This window comes from Meriones unguiculatus (genome assembly GCF_030254825.1).
Source record: "Meriones unguiculatus strain TT.TT164.6M chromosome 13 unlocalized genomic scaffold, Bangor_MerUng_6.1 Chr13_unordered_Contig_2907, whole genome shotgun sequence".
Taxonomy (NCBI): domain Eukaryota; kingdom Metazoa; phylum Chordata; class Mammalia; order Rodentia; family Muridae; genus Meriones; species Meriones unguiculatus.
The window spans coordinates 783,290-800,000 of record NW_026843582.1 but is presented as its reverse complement, the minus strand read 5'-3'; positions in this window follow the sequence as shown (position 1 = coordinate 800,000).

Sequence of the window (16,711 nt, the reverse complement as noted above, 5' to 3'; positions counted from 1 at the left end):
CCCGAGCTCCGCCCCCTGCGCGGCCGCTTCCCCTGCGGCTTCGCCAGGGGCGTGGTCGACGGTCTCGTGCCGGTGAGGCCCCGCCCCCGCCCCGGGACACGCCCACAGGGAGCCAGGACATGCCCACATGCTTCAGACCCCGCCCACAGGCCCCGGGACACGCCCAGGGGCGCCAGGACCCGCCCACAGCCCGCAGGCCCCGCCCCTCCGCCATTTTCCCCCTCACTCAGGAAGCCCCGCCCCCTTCCGCTCCGCCATTTCCCCCCTCGGGAGGCCACGCCCCCTCCTCTTCAGCCATTTTCCCCTAGAGGAGGCCGCCTTCCCCTCAGCCATTTTCCCCTAGAGGCGGCCATGCCCTCTCCCAGGCAACCATTTTGATAGGCGTGGCTATCCACCTCATGAGGCTCCGCCCCCTCCCCTCCGCCATTTCCCCCCTCACTCAGGAGGCCCCGCCCCCTCTTTCTCAGCCATTTTGATGGGCGTGGCTAACTACCTCATTTAGCCACGCCCACGCCCTCAGGCCTGGCCCCGTCCACAGGCTCCGCCCTTGGGGGGTCTCTCTCCGCGGGTTCGAGGCTGGCCAGGGACTAACCTGTGCTCTCTCCTTCTCTCTCTCTCTCTCTCTCTCTCCTTTGCTCTCTCTCTCTCTCTCCTTTTCTCTCCCTCTCTCTCTTTCCCGTTCTTTCTCTCTCTGTTTTTTCTTTCTCTTTCTTTTTCGCCTTCTTTCTCTCTCTCTTTTCTTTTTCTCTTTGTCTTTCTCTATTTCTCTCTCGCCCTTTCTGTCTCTCTTTTCTCCCTCCCTTTCTCTCTTTCTCTCTCTCTTATTTTCTCTCTCTCTTTTTCTCGCCCTTTCTCTCTCTCTTTCCTTTTTCTCTGTCTTTCTCTCTCTTTTTCTCTCTATTTCTCTCTCCCTTTTCTCCCTTTATGTCTCTCTTTTTCTCTTTCTTTCTCTCCTCTTTCTTTCTTTCTCTCCTCTTTCTTTCTTTCTCTCCTTTCTGTTTCTCTTTTCTCTCTCTTTCTTTTGCTCTCTCTCTTTTCCCCTTTCTCTTTGTCTCTCTCTCTCTTTCTCTTCCTTTCCTCTCTTTCTCTGTCTCTTTCTGTCTTTCTCTTTCTTTCTCTCTCTCTTTTCTTTCTTTTTCCCTTTCTCTCTCTCTTTCTCCCTTCTCCCTTTCTCTTTCCTTCTTTCTCTCTTTTTCTCTCTCTTTCTCTTTCTTTCTCTCTGTTTCTCTTTCTATCTCTCTTTTTCTCTCCCTCTCTCTATCTCTCTCCCTCTCGCTCTGTTTGTCTCTCCATCTGTCTCTCTCCATCTCTCTTTCTTCATCTGTCTCTGTCTCTTTCTTGCTCTCTCTTTCATTCTCTTTCCAACTCTTTTTCTCTCCCTCTCTCTCTGTCTCTCTCTCTGTGTCTATCTCTCTCCATCTCTGTCTCTCTGTCTCTTTCCGTCTCTGTCCCTTACTCTCCCTCTCTCTCTCTGTTTGTCTCTCTCCATCTCTCTGTCTGTCTGTCTCTCCCTCCCTCTCTCCCTCTCTCCCTCTCCCTCTCTCCCCCTCTGTCTCTCTCTCTCTCTCCCTCTCTCCCTCCCCCTCTTCTCTCTCTCCCCCATTTCCTCCCTCCCTCTCTCTCTCCCTCTCTTTTCCTCCCTCTCTCTCTCCTCTCTCTCTTCTCCCTTTCTCTCTCCCTCCTCTCTCCCTTTCTCCCTTTCTCTCTCCCTCTCTCTCTCTCCCTCCTCTCTCCCTCTCTCTCTTCCCATTCTCTCTCTGTCTCCCCCTCTCTCCCTCTTTCCCTTTCTCTCACCCTCTCTCCTTCTCTCTTCCCTCTCTCTGTCCCTCTCCCTCTCTCTCTCTCCCTCTCTTTCCCCCTCGGTCTCTCTCTTTCTCTCCCTCTCTCTCCTCCCTCTCTCTCTCCCTCTCTCTCACCCCCTCTCTCTCTCCCTCTCTCTTCCCCCTCTCTTTCTCTGCCTCCCGCCTCTCTCTCTCCCTCTCTCTCTCTCTCTCCTTCTCTCCCCCTCTCTCCCTCTATCTCTCCCTCTCCCTCTCTCTCTCCCTCTCTCTCTCCCTCTCTCTCTTCCTCTCTCCCTCTCTCTCTCCCCCTCTCTCTCTCTACCCCCTCTCTCTCCCTCTCTCTCCCTCTCTCTCCCTCTCTCTCTCCCTCTCTCTCCCTCTCTCTCCCTCTCTCTCCCTCTCTCTCCCTCTCTCTCCCTCTCTCTCCTCCCTCTCTCTCTTCCTCTCTCCCTCTCTCTCCCTCTCTCTCTCTCTCTCTCTCTCTCTCTCTCTCTCTCTCTCAGGTGGACTCTGCCCCCTCCCAGCCCCCCGACCCCACCGTCTACCTGTGGGACCCACGCGGGACCAGGCAGCTCACGCTCGTCCCCGCGGCCTCCATCCCCCCACGCGCGCCCCGTCCCCCGTCCTGCGGGGACCTGTCCGCCGTGCGCCTCCGCGTGTCGCTGGCCGCGGGGCTGGGCGTCACACACGTGCGCTTCGCGCTGGACTGGGCCTCGCTGCTCCCGCGGGGGACGCATCGCGCGTGGACGGGCGGGCGCTGCGCCTCTACGCGTGCCTGGCCGGGGAGCTGGCGCGGGCGGGCGTGGAGCCCGTGGTGACGCTGTGGCAGCCGGGCGCGGGGCTGCCACGCGCGCTCGCGTCCCGCGGGGCGTGGGGGCACGCGGGGCGCCCCGGGCCTTCGCGGCCTACGCGGGGCTGTGCTTCCGCGCGCTGGGGGGCTCCGTGAGGACGTGGCTGACCCTGGGGGAGCCCGACCCACGCGCGACCTCCCCGCGCGAGGCCCGGCACATGCTGCGCGCCCACGGCCTGGCCTGGAGGCTCTACCACGCGCGGTTCCGGGCCGCGCAGGGCGGACGCGTGTCGCTGGCCGTCAGGGCCGACTGGGCCGAGCCCGCGTGGGCCCCGTCGCGAGCGGACCGGGAGGCGGCGCAGGCGGCGATGGAGAGGGACGCGGCGTGGATGCTGGACCCCGTGTTTGGGGCGCGGGGGGACGGGGAGGGACGACGGCGGGTACCCACGTGTGACGTGGGAGAGGGTGCGGCGCGTGTGGGGGGTCACGCTGCCCCGGCTCACGCGCGGGGACCTGGGGCTGGTGCGTGGGGCCGTGGACTTCCTCGCCGTGGCGCACTACGGCACCGCGCTGGTGGCCGCGAGGGACTGGGACGCGTGGGACGAGGACGCGGGGGACACGGACGCGCGCGGGCCTGCAGAAGAGGATGCAGATGGGCATGCAAATGAGCATGCAAACAGACATGCAAATGAGCATGCAAATAGACATGCAAATGAGCATGCAAATGAGGACGCAGGAGGACGGATTGGCCATGCAAAGCGGGATGCAAATCTCCATGCAAATGAGCATGCAGATGAGGGAGCAGGAGTAAGGGATGGGCGTGCAAATGGCCGAGCGAACCAGGATGCAGATCACCATTCAAATGAGGATGCAAACGGCCATGCAAATCAGCATGCAAATGAGGATGCAGGAGGACGGATTGGCCATGCAAATGAGCATGCAAACCACCGTGCAAATAGATATCCAAATCGCCCTGCCAATGAGGATGCTGATAGACATGCAAATGACGAAGCACGAGGAAGGCAGGGACATGCAAATCAGCATGCAAATGGCCACGCAAAGGAGGATGCAGATGAGCATGCAAACCGCCATGCAAATCGCCATGCAAAGGAGTATGCAGGAGGAAGGAATGACCGTGCAAACCAGCATGCAAATGAGCATGCAAACGAGCATGCAAATGGCCATGCAAACGAGCATGCAAATCGCCATGCAAACGAGCATGCAAATCACCATGCAAACGAGGATGCAGGAGGAAGGGAATGACCGTGCAAGCCAGAATGCAAATCACCATGCAAACGGCCACGCAAACAGGCATGGAAATGGCCATGGAAATGGGAACGCAGGAGGGCGTGGACGTGCAAATGCAAATGAGCATGCAAATGAGCATGAAAATGACCCTGAAAGTAAGTGTGCAAATGAGTACGCAGGAGGAGGGAATGGGGATGGATCTGCAAACCAGGAGGCAAAGGAGCATGCAGATTATCACGGAAATGGCCATGCAAACGAGCATGCAGACGACCGTGCAAACCGGCATGCAAATGGACATGCAAACGAGGACGCTAATAGACATGCAGCTGAGGGTGCAGGAGGAGGGGGTGGACGTGCAAACCAGGAGGCAAATGAGCATGCAAACAGCCATGCCAATGAGGATGCTGATAGACATGCAAATGAGGAAGCAGGAGGAAGGCAGGGACATGCAAATCAGCATGCAAATGGCCACGCAAAGGAGGATGGAGACGAGCATGCAAATCACCATGCAAATCAGCATGCAAATGGCCACGCAAAGGAGGATGCAGATGAGCATGCAAATCGCCATGCAAACGAGGATGCAGATGAGCATGCAAATCGCCACGCAAATCGCCATGCAAACAAGCATGCAAACGAGGATGCAGATGAGCACGCAAATGAGGATGCAGATGAGCATGCAAATGAGGATGCAGATGACCATGCAGATGAGCATGCAAACGAGGATGCAGATCGCCACGCAGATGGCCATGCCCACGCGCATGCAGGCCGCCGTGCACACGCGCGTGCCCGCGAGCCCGTGTACGTGGCCGCCAGAGGCGTGGACGGCGGCGACGGGGAGGACGGGGAGGACGCGCATCGCGGCCTCTCCCTGAGCGGCTACGTCAACGAGGCGCTCAAGGGTGAGCGCGCACACGCCCTGCACGCGAGTGTGCGCACACTCAGAGGTCACGCTCATCGCCTGCTCACACTCATCGCCTGTCCCAGTAAGGGGAACAGGGGCCATCTCTGACCTAGTAAGGGGAACAGGGGCCGTCTCTGTCCCAGTAAGGGGAACATGGACCATCTCTGTCCCAGTAAGGGGAACAGGGACCATCTCTGTCCTAGTAAGGGGAACAGGGACTGTCTCTGTCCCAGTAAGGGGAACAGGGACAGTCTCTAACCTAGTAAGGGGAACAGGGGCCATCTCTGACCCAGTAAGGGGAACAGGGACCGTCTCTGGCATGAAGTGGGTCCCAGTAAGGGGAACAGGGATCGTCTCTGTCCTAGTAAGGGGAACGGGGACCGTCTCTGTCCTAGTAAGGAAACAGGGGCCGTCTCTGACCCAGTAAGGGGAACAGGGATCGTCTCTGTCCTAGTAAGGGGAACAGGGACCATCTCTGTCCTAGTAAGGGGAACAGGGACCATCTCTGACCTAGTAAGGGGAACAGGTGCTGTCTCTGTCCTAGTAAGGGGAACAGGGACCATCTCTGACCCAGTAAGGGGAACAGGGATCGTCTCTGTCCTAGTAAGGGGAACAGGGACCATCTCTGTCCTAGTAAGGGGAACAGGGACCATCTCTGTTCTAGTAAGGGGAACAGGGACCATCTCTGTCCTAGTAAGGGGAACAGGGACCATCTCTGTCTTAGTAAGGGGAACAGGGACCATCTCTGTCCTAGTAAGGGGAACAGGGCCGTCTCTGTCCCAGTAAGGGGAACGGGGATCGTCTCTGACCTAGTAAGGGGAACAGGTGCCGTCTCTGACCCAGTAAGGGGAACAGAGACCGTCTCAGCCGTGAAGTGTGCTGGTGGGGACGCCACGCCCACTGTTGGCATGGCCACCGATCTCCCTCCTCTCCTCCCCAGCTGCTGTTTGCTGTCCTCCTGCTACTTTCAGTCTCATTCCCTGCTACTTCCAGTCCCACATCCTGGGGTTTCCTCTTCCTCCTACTATTTCCTCCTTCTCCTCCTCCTCCTTCTCCTCATCCTCTTCCTCTCCTCCTCCTTCTCCTCTTCCTCCTCCTCCTCCTTCTCCTCCTCCTTCTTCTCCTCCTTTTTCTCCTACTTCTCCTCCTCCTTCTCCTCCTCCTCCTCCTTTGCCTTCTCCTCCTCCTTCTCTTCCTCCTCCTCCTTCTCCTCCTCCTCCTCCTCCTTTGCCTTCTCCTCCTCCTTCTCTTCCTCCTTCTCTTCCTTCTCCTCCTCCTTCTGTTCCTCCTCTTCCACCTTCTCCTCCTTCTAATTCTCTTCCTCCTCCTCCTCCTCCTCCTCCTCCTCCTCCTTCTACTTCTCCTCCTCCTCCTTCTCCTCCTCATCCTTTTCCACCTTCTCCTCCTTCTAGTCCACGTTCTCCTCCTCCTCCTCTTCCTTTTCCTCCTTCTCTTCTTCCTCCTCCTTCTCCTCCTCCTCCTCCTCTTCCTGTTTCTCTTTCTCCTCCTCCTGCATCTCCTCCTTTTCTTCTCCTTTTTCTCCTTCCCCTCCATCTCGTCATCCTTGTTTTCCTCCTCCTCCTTCTTTTCTTTCTCCTCCTCCTCCCCCTCCTCCTCCTCCTCCTTCTCCCCCTCCTTTTTCTCCTCCTTCTCCTCATTGTCCCCCTTCTCCTATTCCTCCTCATGCTTCTTTACCTTCTCTTTTTTTCTCCTCCTTCTCCTCCTCCTTCTCCTCCTCTTCCTTTTCCTCCTACTCCTCCTTCTCCTCCTCCTCCTACTTCTCTACCTTCTCCTCCTTCTCCATGTTCTCCTCGTCTTCCTTTTCCTCCTTCTCCTCTTCCACCTCCTTCTACTCATCTTTCTCTTCCTTTTCCTCATCCTTCACCTCCTACTACTACTCCTCTTCCTCCTTCTCTTCCTCCTCCTACTTCTTCTACTCCTCCTCCTCTTTCTCATCCTCCTCCATCTCCTCTTTTTGCTCCTCCTTTTTCTCCTCCTCCTTCTCCTGCTCCTTCTTGTTCTCCTCCTCCTTCTTCTTTTCTTCTTCCTCCTCCTTCTCCCCCTCCTCCTCTTCCTCCTCCTCCTTCTCCTCTTCCTTCTCCTCCTTCTTTTTCACTTCCTTCTTCTCCTCCTCCTCATCTCTGCTTTTTCTCCTCCTTTTTCTGATTCTCCTTCTCCTCTTCCTCCTCCTCCTCGATCTCCCCCTCCTCCTCCTCCTTATTCTCCTCCTCCTCTAATTTTCTTCCTCCTCCTCATTCTCCCCCTCCTCCTTTTCTTTCTTTTCCTCCTTCTCCTCCTTCTCCTTTTTCTCTTCCTCTTTTTCTCCTCCTCTTTCTTTGCCTCCCCGACTTCTCCTCCTCCTTCTCCTCTTTTCTCCTTCTTCTGCTCCTCCTTCTATTCTCTTTCTCTTCTCTTCCTTCTAATTCTCTTCCTCCTCCCACTCCCCTCCTCCTTCTATGTCTTCTCCTTCTCCTCCTTCTCCTCCACCTTCTCATATGCCTCCTCCACCTTTTCCTCCTCTTTTTTCCTCCTTCTCCTCCTTCTCTCCTCCTTTTTCTCCTCCTCATCCTTCTTCTCCTCCTCCTTCTCCATGTTCTCCTCTTCCTCCATTTTCTCTTCTTCCTTTTCCTCCTTCTCCTCTTCCGCCTTCTTCTAATTCTCTTTCTCTCCTTTCTCATCATCCTTCTCCTCCTGCTCCTACTTTTCTTCCTTTTTCTCTTCCTCCTCCTACTTCTCCTCCTCCTCCTCCAGCTCCTCCTTCTCCTTCTTTTCCTCTTTCTCTTCCTCCTCTCCTCCTTCTTTTAATCCTCTTCATCCTACTCCGTTTCCTCGTTGTCTTCCTCCTCCTCCTTCTTCCCCTCCTCCTCCTCTTCTCCCTCTTACTTTTCCTCCTCCTGCTCCTGCTTCTCTCCCTCCTCCTCTTTTTCCTCCATCATCTTCTCCTCCTCTTCCACCTCCTCTTAATTTTCCTCCTCCTTCCCTTCCTCTTCTTTTTTCTCCTTTTTTCCTCCTTTTCCTCCCCTTTCTCCTCCTTTTTCTCCTCCTTCTCCTTCGCCTTTTCCTCCTGCTTCTCCTCCTTCACCTCATCCTTTTATGCCTCCTCCTCCTTCTCCTCCTCCTTCTCCTTCTTCTCCACCTTTTCCTTCTCCTCGTCCATCTCCTCTTTCTCCTCTTCCTTTTTCTCCTCATCCTCTTTCTCCTCCACCTCCTCCTGCTTCTGTTCCTCCTTCTCCTCCATCTCCTCCTCGACCTCCTCCTTCTTCTCTTTTTTCTTCTCCTCCTCCTCCTTCAATTCCTCCTTCTCCTCCCCCTCCCCTCCTTCTCCTTTTCCTCCTCCTTCTCCTCCTTCTTCTCCTCCTGCTCCTCCTTCTATTTATCTTCCTTTTATCCTCCTCCTCCTTCTCCTCCTTCTAATTCTCTTCCTGCTTCTTCTCCTTCTCCTCCTCATCCTCCTCCTTCTCCTCCTCCTTCTCCTTTTTCTCTTTCTCCTCCTCCCTCTCCTCCTCTTTCTACTCCTCTTTCTCCTACTTCTCCTCCTCCTAATCCTCTTCCTCCTTCTCTTCCACCTCCTCCTACTCCTCTTTCTCTTCCTCTTCTTCCTCTTCATCCTCCATCTCCTGCTTTTTCTCCTCCTCCTTCTCCTCCTTCTCCTATTCCTCCGTCTTCTCCTCCTCCTTCTTTTCCTCCTCCTCATCCTACTCCTTTTCCTTGTTCTCTTCCTCCTTCTCCTTCCCCTCCTCCTCCTCTTTCTACTCCTCTTCTTCCTCCTCCTCCTCCTCCTTCTCCTTCTTTTCTCCTTCTTTTTCTCCTCCTCCCTCTCCTCTTCCTCCTCCTTCTCTATTTCCCCCTCCTTCGCCACCTCCTCCTACTTCTCTTGCTCCCCCTCCTCTTCCATGTTCTCCTCCTCCTCCTTTTCCTCCTCCTCTTCCTCCTTCTACTCTTCTTTCTACTCTTTCTCCTTCTCCTTCTATTCTTTCTCTTCCTCCTCTCCTCCTCCTTCTTCTCCTCCTCCTTCAAATCCTCTTTCTCCTCCTCTTCCTCCTTCTGTTCCTCCATCTACTTTTTCTCCTCCTCCTTCTCCTCCTTCTCCTCGGCCTTCTCCTCTTCCTCCTCTTCCTCCTTCTTCTTCTCCTCCTCCTTCTCCCCCTCCTCTTCCTCTTTTTCCTCCTCCTTCTTCTCCTCATCATCCTCCTACTCCTCATTCTCCTCCTCCTCCTTTTTCTCCTTCTCCTCCTCCTCCTCTTTCTCGCCCTCCTCCTCCTCATTCTCCTCTTTCTCCTCCCCCTCCTCCTCCTCCTCCTTCTCCTCCTGCTTCTCCACCTACTCCTCTTTCTCCTCCTCCATCTTCTCCTCCTCTTCCTCCTTCTCCTAATTCTCCTCATCTTTTTTCTTTTTTTCTCCTCCTTTTCCTCCTACTTATTCTCCTCCTTCTTCTCCTTCTCTTTCTCCTCCTTCTTCTCCTTCGCCTTTTCCTCCTACTTCTTCTCATCCTCCGCCTCATGCTTTTTTCCTCCTCCTCCTTCTTCTCCTCATTCTCCTCCTTCTCCTCCTTCTCCTCGTCCTACTCCTATTTTTCCTCTTCTTTTTTCTCCTCCTCCTCCTCCTCCTGCTTCTGCTCCTCCTTCTCCGTCTCCTCCTCGACCTCCTCCTCCTCCTTTTCCTCCTCCTTCTTCTCCTCCTTCTTTTCCTGCTCCTCCTTCTATTTCTCTTCCTTTTCTCCTCCTCCTTCTTCTAATTCTCTTCCTACTCCTTCACCTTCTCCTCCTTCTTCTCCTCCTCCTCCTCTTTCTCCCCCTCCTCCTTCTCCTTTTTTCCTCCTTCTCCTCCTATTTCTCCTCCTCCTTCTCCTCCTCCTTCTCCTCCTTTTCCAACTCTTTTTCTTCCCCCTCTTCCTCCATTTTCTCCTCCTCCTCTTCCTCCTTCTCCTCTTCCTCCATCTCCTTTTTCTCCTCCTCCTTCTCCTTCTCCTCCTCCTCCTTCTCCCCCTCCTCCTCCTCTTTTTCCTCCTCCTTCTTCTCCGCCTCATCTTCCTACTCCTCTTTGTCCTACTCCTTCTTCTCCTCCTCTTAATCCTCTTCCTCATTTTGCTCCTCTTCTGCTCCTCCTCCTTCTCCTCCTCCTTCTCCTCCTTCACCTCCTATATCTCTTCTTCTTCCTCTTCCTCCTTCTTCTCCTCCTCCTTCTCCCCCTCCTCATCCTCTTTTTCCTCCGCCTTCTTCTCCTCATCCTTCTCCTCCTCTTTCTCCACTTCCTTCTCCTCCTCTTACTCCTCCTCATTCTCCTCCTCTTCCCCTCCTTCTCCTACTTCTCCTCCTTTTCCTCCTTCTCCTCCTCCTCCACCTTCTCTCCTTCTTCTCCTCCTTTTTCTCCTCCTCCTTTTCCTCCTTTTTCTCCTCTTTCTCTTCCTCCTCTCTTCCTCGTTCTTTTCCTAATCATCATCCTACTCCTTTTCCTCATTCTCTTCCTTCTCCTCCTTCTTCCCCTCCTCATTCTCTTACTCCTCCTACTCCTCTTTCTCATTCACCTCTTCCTCCTCCTCCATTTCCTCCTTTTCTCCTCCTTTTTCTCCTCTTCCCTCTCCTCTTCCTCCTCCTTCTCCATCTCCCCTTCTTCTCCTCCTCCTCCTACTTCTCTTCCTCCCCCTTCTCTTCCACGTTCTCTCCATCTTCCTTTTCCTTCTTCTCCTCTTCCTCCTCCTTCTACTCCTCTTTCTCTTCCTCATTCTACTCTTTCTCTTCTTCCTCTCCTCCTCCTTCTTCTCCTCTTCCTTCTCCTCCTTTTCCAACTCCTCCTTTTCTTCCTCCTCTTCCTCCTTTTTCTCCTCCTCTTCTTCCTCCTTCTCCTCTTCCTCTATCTCTTTTTTCTTCCTCCTTCTCCTCTTCCTCCTTCTTTTCCTCCTTCTCCCCCCTCTTTTTCCTCCTCCTCCTTTTTCTCCTCTTCCTCCTCCTTTTCTTTCTCCTCCTCCTTCTCCTCTTACTCCTCCTCCTCCTTCTTCTCCTATTCCTCCTCCTTCTCCTCCTCCTCCTTTTTTTCCTCCTCCTTCTGCTCCGTCTCCTCCTCGACTGACTCCTTCTTTTCTTCCTTCGTCTCTTCCTCCTTCAATTCCTCCTTCTCCTAATCCTAACCCTCCTTCTCATTTTCCTCCTCCTTCTCCACCTCCTTCTCCTCCATCTCATCATTCTCCTCCTTATAATTCTCTTTCTCCTCCCACTCCCCCTCCTTTTCCTCCTCCTTCTCCTCCTTCTTCTCCTCCTGCTCCTCCTTCTATTTCTCTTCCTTTTCTCCCCTCCTCCTTCTAATTCTCTTCCTACTCCTTCACCTTCTTTTTCTCATCCTCCTCCTTCTCTTCCTCCTCCTCTTTCTCCCCTCCTCCTTCTCCTCCTTTTCCAACTCCTCCTTCTCATACTCCTTCTCTTCCTCTTTCTCCTCCTCTGTCTTCTCCTCCTCTTCTTCCTTCTCCTAATTCTCCTTCTTCTCCTCCTACTTTTTTTCTCCTCCTTTTCCTCCCCCTTCTCTTCCTTTTTCTCCTACTTCTTCTCCTCCTCCTTCTCCTCCTCATTCTCCTTCTCCTCCTGCTTCTACTCCTCCTTCTCCTCAGTCTCCTCCTCGACCTCCTCCTCCTTCTCTTTTTTGTCTCCTCCTCCTTCTTCAATTCCTCCTTCTCCTCCTCCCCCGCCTTCTTTTTTTCCTCCTACTTCTCCTCCTCTTTCTCCTCCTCCTTCTCCACCTTCTCTCCTTTTCCGCCATTTTCTCCTCCTCCTCCTTCTCCTCCTCTCTCTACTCTACCTCCTCCTTTTCCATCTCCCCCTCCTCCTCCTCCTCCTCCTACTTCTCTTCCTCCCTCTTCTCTTCTACTTTCTCCTCCTCTTCCTTTGCTCCTTCTCCTCTTCCTCCTCCTTCTACTCCTCTTTCTCCTCCTCATTCTACTCTTTCTCTTCCTCCTCTCCTCCTCCTTCTCCTCCTCCTTCTCCTTATCCAACTCCTCTTTTTCTTCCTCCTCTTCCTCCATTTTTCCTCCTCCTCTTTCTCCTTCTCCTTTTCCTCCATCTCCTTTTTCTCCCCCTTCTCCTTCTTCTTCTCCACCTCCTTCTCCCCCTCCTCCTCCTCTTTTTCCTCCTCCTTCTTCTCCTCCTCCTCTTTGTCCTCCTCCTTCTTCTCCTCCTCTTAATCCTCTTCCTCATTCTGCTCCTCTTCTGCTCCTCCTCCTTCTCCTCCTTCACCTCCTACTTCTCCTCTTCTTCCTCTTACTCCTTTTTCTCCTCCTCCTTCTCCCCCTCCTCATCCTCTTTTTCCTCCACCTTCTCCTCCTCATCCTTCTCCTCCTCATTCTCCTCCTCCTCCCCTCCTCCTCCTTCTCCTCCTTTACCTTCTTCTCCTCCTCCCTCTCCTCCACCTTCTCTTCTTCTTCTCCTCCTTTTTCTAATCCTCCTCCTTCTCCTCCTTCTCCTCTTTCTCTTCCTCCTCTCTTCTTCCTCCTTTTCCTCCTCCTCATCCTATTCGTTTTCCTGGTTCTCTTCTTTCTCCTCCTTCTTCCCCTCCTCATTCTCTTCCTCCTCCTACTCCTCTTTCTCATTCTCCTCTTCCTCCTCCTCTTCCATCTCCTCCTTTTCTCCTCCTTTTTCTCCTCCTTCCTCTCCTCTTCCAACTCCTTCTCCATCTCCCCTCCTTCTCCTCCTCCTCCTCCTTCTCTTCCTCCCCCTTCTCTTCCACGTTCTCCTCCTCTTCCTTTTCCTTCTTCTCCTCTTCCTCCTCCTTCTACTCTCTTTCTCCTCCTCATTCTACTCTTTCTCTTCTTCCTGTCCTCCTCCTTCTTCTCCTCCTCCTTCTCCTCCTTTTCCAACTCCTCCTTTTCTTCCTCTTCTTCCGCCTTTTTCTCCTCCTCTTCTTCCTCTATCTAATTTTTCTCCTCCTCCTTCTCCTCCTTCTCCTCCATTTCATCATTCTCCTCCTTCTCCTCCTCATAATTTTCTTTCTCCTCCCACTCCCCCTCATTTTCCTCCTCCTTCTCCTCCTTCTTCTCCTCCTGCTCCTCCTTCTATTTCTCTTCCTTTTCTCCTCCTCCTCCTTCTAATTCTCTTCCTACTCCTTCACCTTCTTCTCTTTCTCATCCTCCTCCTTCACTTCCTCCTCCTCTTTCTCCCCCTCCTCCTTCTCCTCCTTTTCCAACTCCTCCTTCTCCTCCTCTTTCTCCTCCTCCTTCTCCTCCTCTTTCTCCTCCTCCTTCTCCTCCTCCTCCTCCACCTTCTCTTCTTCTCCTCCTTAATCTCCTCCTCCTCCTTCTCCTCCTCCCTCTCTTCTTCCTCCTCTTTCTCCATCTCTTCCTCCTTCTCCTCCTCCTCCTACTTCTCTTCCTCCCGCTTCTTTTCCACGTTCTCGTCCTCTTCATTTCCTCCTTCTCCTCTTCCTCGTTCTTCCTCCTCTTTCTCCTCCTCATTCTACTTTCTCTTCCTCCTCTCCTCCTCCTTCTTCTCCTCCTCCTTCTCCTTTTCCAACTCCTCTTTTTCTTCCTCCTCTTCCTCCTTTTTCTCCTCATCCTTCTTCTCCTCTTAATCCTCCTCCTCCTTTTCCTCCTCTTCTGCTCCTCCTCCTTCTCCTCCTTCTCCTCCTATTTCTCTTCTTCCTCTTCCTCCTTCTTCTCCTCCTCCTTCTCCCCCTCCTCATCCTCTTTTTCCTCTGCCTTCTTCTCCTCTTCATCCTTCTCCTCCTCTTACTCCTCCTCCTCCTTCTCCTCGTCTTACTCCTCCTCCTCCTCATTCTCCTCTTCCCCTCCTCCTCCTTCTCCTTCTTTTCCTCCTTCTTCTCCACCTTCTCTCCTTCTCCTCCTTTTTCTCCTCCTCCTCCTTCTCCTCTTTCTCTTCCTCCTCTCTTCCTCCTTCTTTTCGTCCTCCTCATCCTACTCCTTTTCCTCATTCTCTTCCTCCTCCTACTCCTCTTTCTCCTTCTCCTCTTCCTCCTCCTCCTCCATCTCCTCCTTTTCTCCTCTTTTTTCTCCTCCTCCCTCTCCTCTTCCTCCTCCTTCTCCATCTCCCCTCCTTCTCTTCCTCCTCCTACTTCTCTTCCTGCCCCTTCTCTACCACATTCTCCTCCTCTTCCTTTTCCTTCTTCTCTTCTTCCTCCTACTCCTCTTTCTCCTCCTCATTCTACTCTTTCTCTTCTTCCTCTCCTCCTCCTTCTTCTCTTCCTTTTCCAACTCCTCTTTTTCTTCCTCCTCTTCCTCTTTTTTCTCCTCCTCTTCTTCCTCCTTCTCCTCTTCCTCTATTTCCTTTTTCTCCTCCTCCTTCTTCTCCTTCTCCTCCTCCTTATCGTCTTCCTCCTCTTCCTTCTTCCTCTCCTCCTTCTGCCTGTCCTCCTCCTCTTTTTCCTCCTCCTTCTTCTCCTCCTCATCTTTCTCCTCCTCTCTTTTCTCCTCCTTCTTCTCCTCTTACTCCTCCTCCTCATTCTCCTCCTCCTTCTGATCCTCCTCCTCATACTGCTCCTTCTCCTCCTCCTTCTCCTCCTTCTCCTCCTCCTTATCGTCTTCCTCCTCTTCCTTCTTCCTCTCCTCCTTCTGCCTGTCCTCCTCCTCTTTTTCCTCCTCCTTCTTCTCCTCCTCATCTTCCTCCTCCTCTCTTTTCTCCTCCTTCTTCTCCTCTTACTCCTTCTCCTCCTTCTCCTCCTCCTTCTCCTCTTCCTCCTTCTTCTCCTCCTCCTTCTCCCCTTCTCCTCCTCTTTTTCCTCCTCATTCTTCTCCTCATCCTCCTCTTTCTTCTCCTCCTCTTCCTCCTTTTCCTCCTCCTTCTCCTCCATCTCATCATTCTCCTCCTTCTGCTCCTTATAATTCTCTTCCTCCTCCCACTTTCCCTCTTTTTCTCCTCCTCCTTCTTCTCCTGCTTCTCCTCATCATCCTCTTCCTTCTACTTTTTCTGCTCCTTCTCCTCCTCTTCCTTCTAATTATTCTGATCCTTCTCCTCCTCCTTCTCCTCCTTCGTCTCCACCTTCTCCTCCTCCTCTTCCTTCTTCCCCTCCTCCTTCTCCTCCTACTCCTACTCCACTTTCTTCTTCTCCTCATACTCCTCCTCCTCCATCTCCTCCTTTTCTCCTCCTTTTTCTCCTCCTTCCTCTCCTCTTCCACCTCCTTCTCCATCTCCCCCTCCTCCTCCTACTTCTCTTCCTCTTCCTTTTCTTCCACATTCTCCTCCTCTTTCTTTTTCTCCTTCTCCTCTTCCTCCTCCTTCTACTCCTCTTTCTCCTCCTTCTCCTCCTTCTACTCTTTCTCTTCCTCCTCTCCTCCTCCTTCTTCTCCTCCTCCTCCTCATTCTCATTCTCCTTCTCACTCCTCCACCTCTTCCTCCTCCTTCTCCTGCTTCTCCCCTCCTCCTCTTTCTCCTCCTTCGTTTTCTCCTCCTCTTCCTCCTTGTCCTCATTCTCCTCCTCCTTCTGCTCTTACTCCTACTTCTCCTATTTCTTTTCCTCCTCTTTTTTCTCATTTTTCTCCTCCTTCTCCTCTTTTTCTCATTCTCCTCCTCTTTCTCCTTTTCGTTCTCTTCCTCCTTCTCCTTCTCCTTTTCATCCTCCTCCTTCTTTTCCTCCTCCTTCTTCTCCTCCTCCTTCTCCTCCTTATTCTCCTTTTCCTCCTCCTCTTTCTTCTCCTGCTCCTTCTCCATCTCACCTTCTCCTCCTTCTTTTAATCCTCCTCATCCTACTCCTTTTTGTCGTTCTCCTCCTCTTCCTCCTTCTTCCCATCCTCCTTCTCCTCATTTTTCTTCTCCTCCTCCCTCTCCTCTTCCTCTTCCTCCTCCTCCTCCATCTCCCCCTCTCTCTCCTCTTCCTCCTTCTCCATCTCCCCTCCTTCTCCTCTTCCTCCTCTTTCTCTTCCTCTTCCTTCTCTTCCACATGTTCCTCCTCTTCCTTTTCCTCCTTCTCCTCTTCCACCTCCTTCTACTCCTTCTCCTTGTCCTCCTCCTTCTAAATTTTTTCTTCCTCCTCTCCTCCTTCTTATCCTTCTCCTTCTGCTCTTCCTCCTCCAACTCCTCTTTCTCCTCCTCCTCTTCCTCCTTCTTCTCTTCCTACATCTCCTCCTTTTTCTCCTCCTCCTTCTCCTCCTCCTTTTTCTCCTCCTCCTTCTCCTCCTCCTCTTCTTTCTCCCCCTCCTCCTCTTCCTCCTCTTTGTTTTTTCCTCCTCATTCTCTTCCTCCTCCTCCTCTGTTTTCCTCCTCCATCTACTCCTCCTGTTTTTTCTCCTTTTTCTCCCCTGTTTTCTCCTTTTTTCTTTCTTTTTCCTCCTTCTCTTCCTTTTCCTCCTCCTCCTTCTTCTCCTCTTCCTTCTCCTCCTCCTTCTTCTCCTCGTTCTCCTCCACTTAAACTCCTCCTTCCACTGCTTCCTCTTCCTCCTTCTTCTCCTCCTTTTTTCATCCACCTACTTCTTTTCCTTCTCTTCCTTCTCCTTTTCCTCCCCAACCGTCTCCTCCTCCTTCTTCTCCTTCTCCTTTTCCTCCTCCTCCACCTTCTCCTCCTTTTCTCCTCCTCCTCCTTCTCCTATTCCTTCTCCTCCTTCTCCTATTCCTTCTCCTCCTCCTTCTCCTCCTCCTCCTTCTACTCCTCCTCTTCTCCCTGCTCCTTGTCATACTCCTCCTCCTCTTCCCCCTCCTCTTTCCTTCTCCTTCTCCATATCCTTGTCCTCCTTCTATTTCTCCTCCTATATCTCCTCCTCCTTTTCCTCCTATTTCTCCTTCTCTTCCTATATCTCCTCCTCCTTCTCCTCATCTTCCTTCTCCTCCTCCTCTTTCTTTTCCTAATCCTCCTCATCCTACTCCTCTTCCTCCTTCTCTTCCTCCTCCTCTTTCTCCTCCTATTCCTCCTCCTCCTTCTACTCCTCCTTCTCCTCTTCTTCCTACTCCTCCTCTTCTTTCTCCTTCTCCTCCTCCTTCTCCTTGTTCTCCTCAGCCTTCTCCTTTTCCTCTCGCCTCCTCCTTCTCCTTCTTCTCCTCCTCCTTCTCCTCTTCCTTCTTCCCT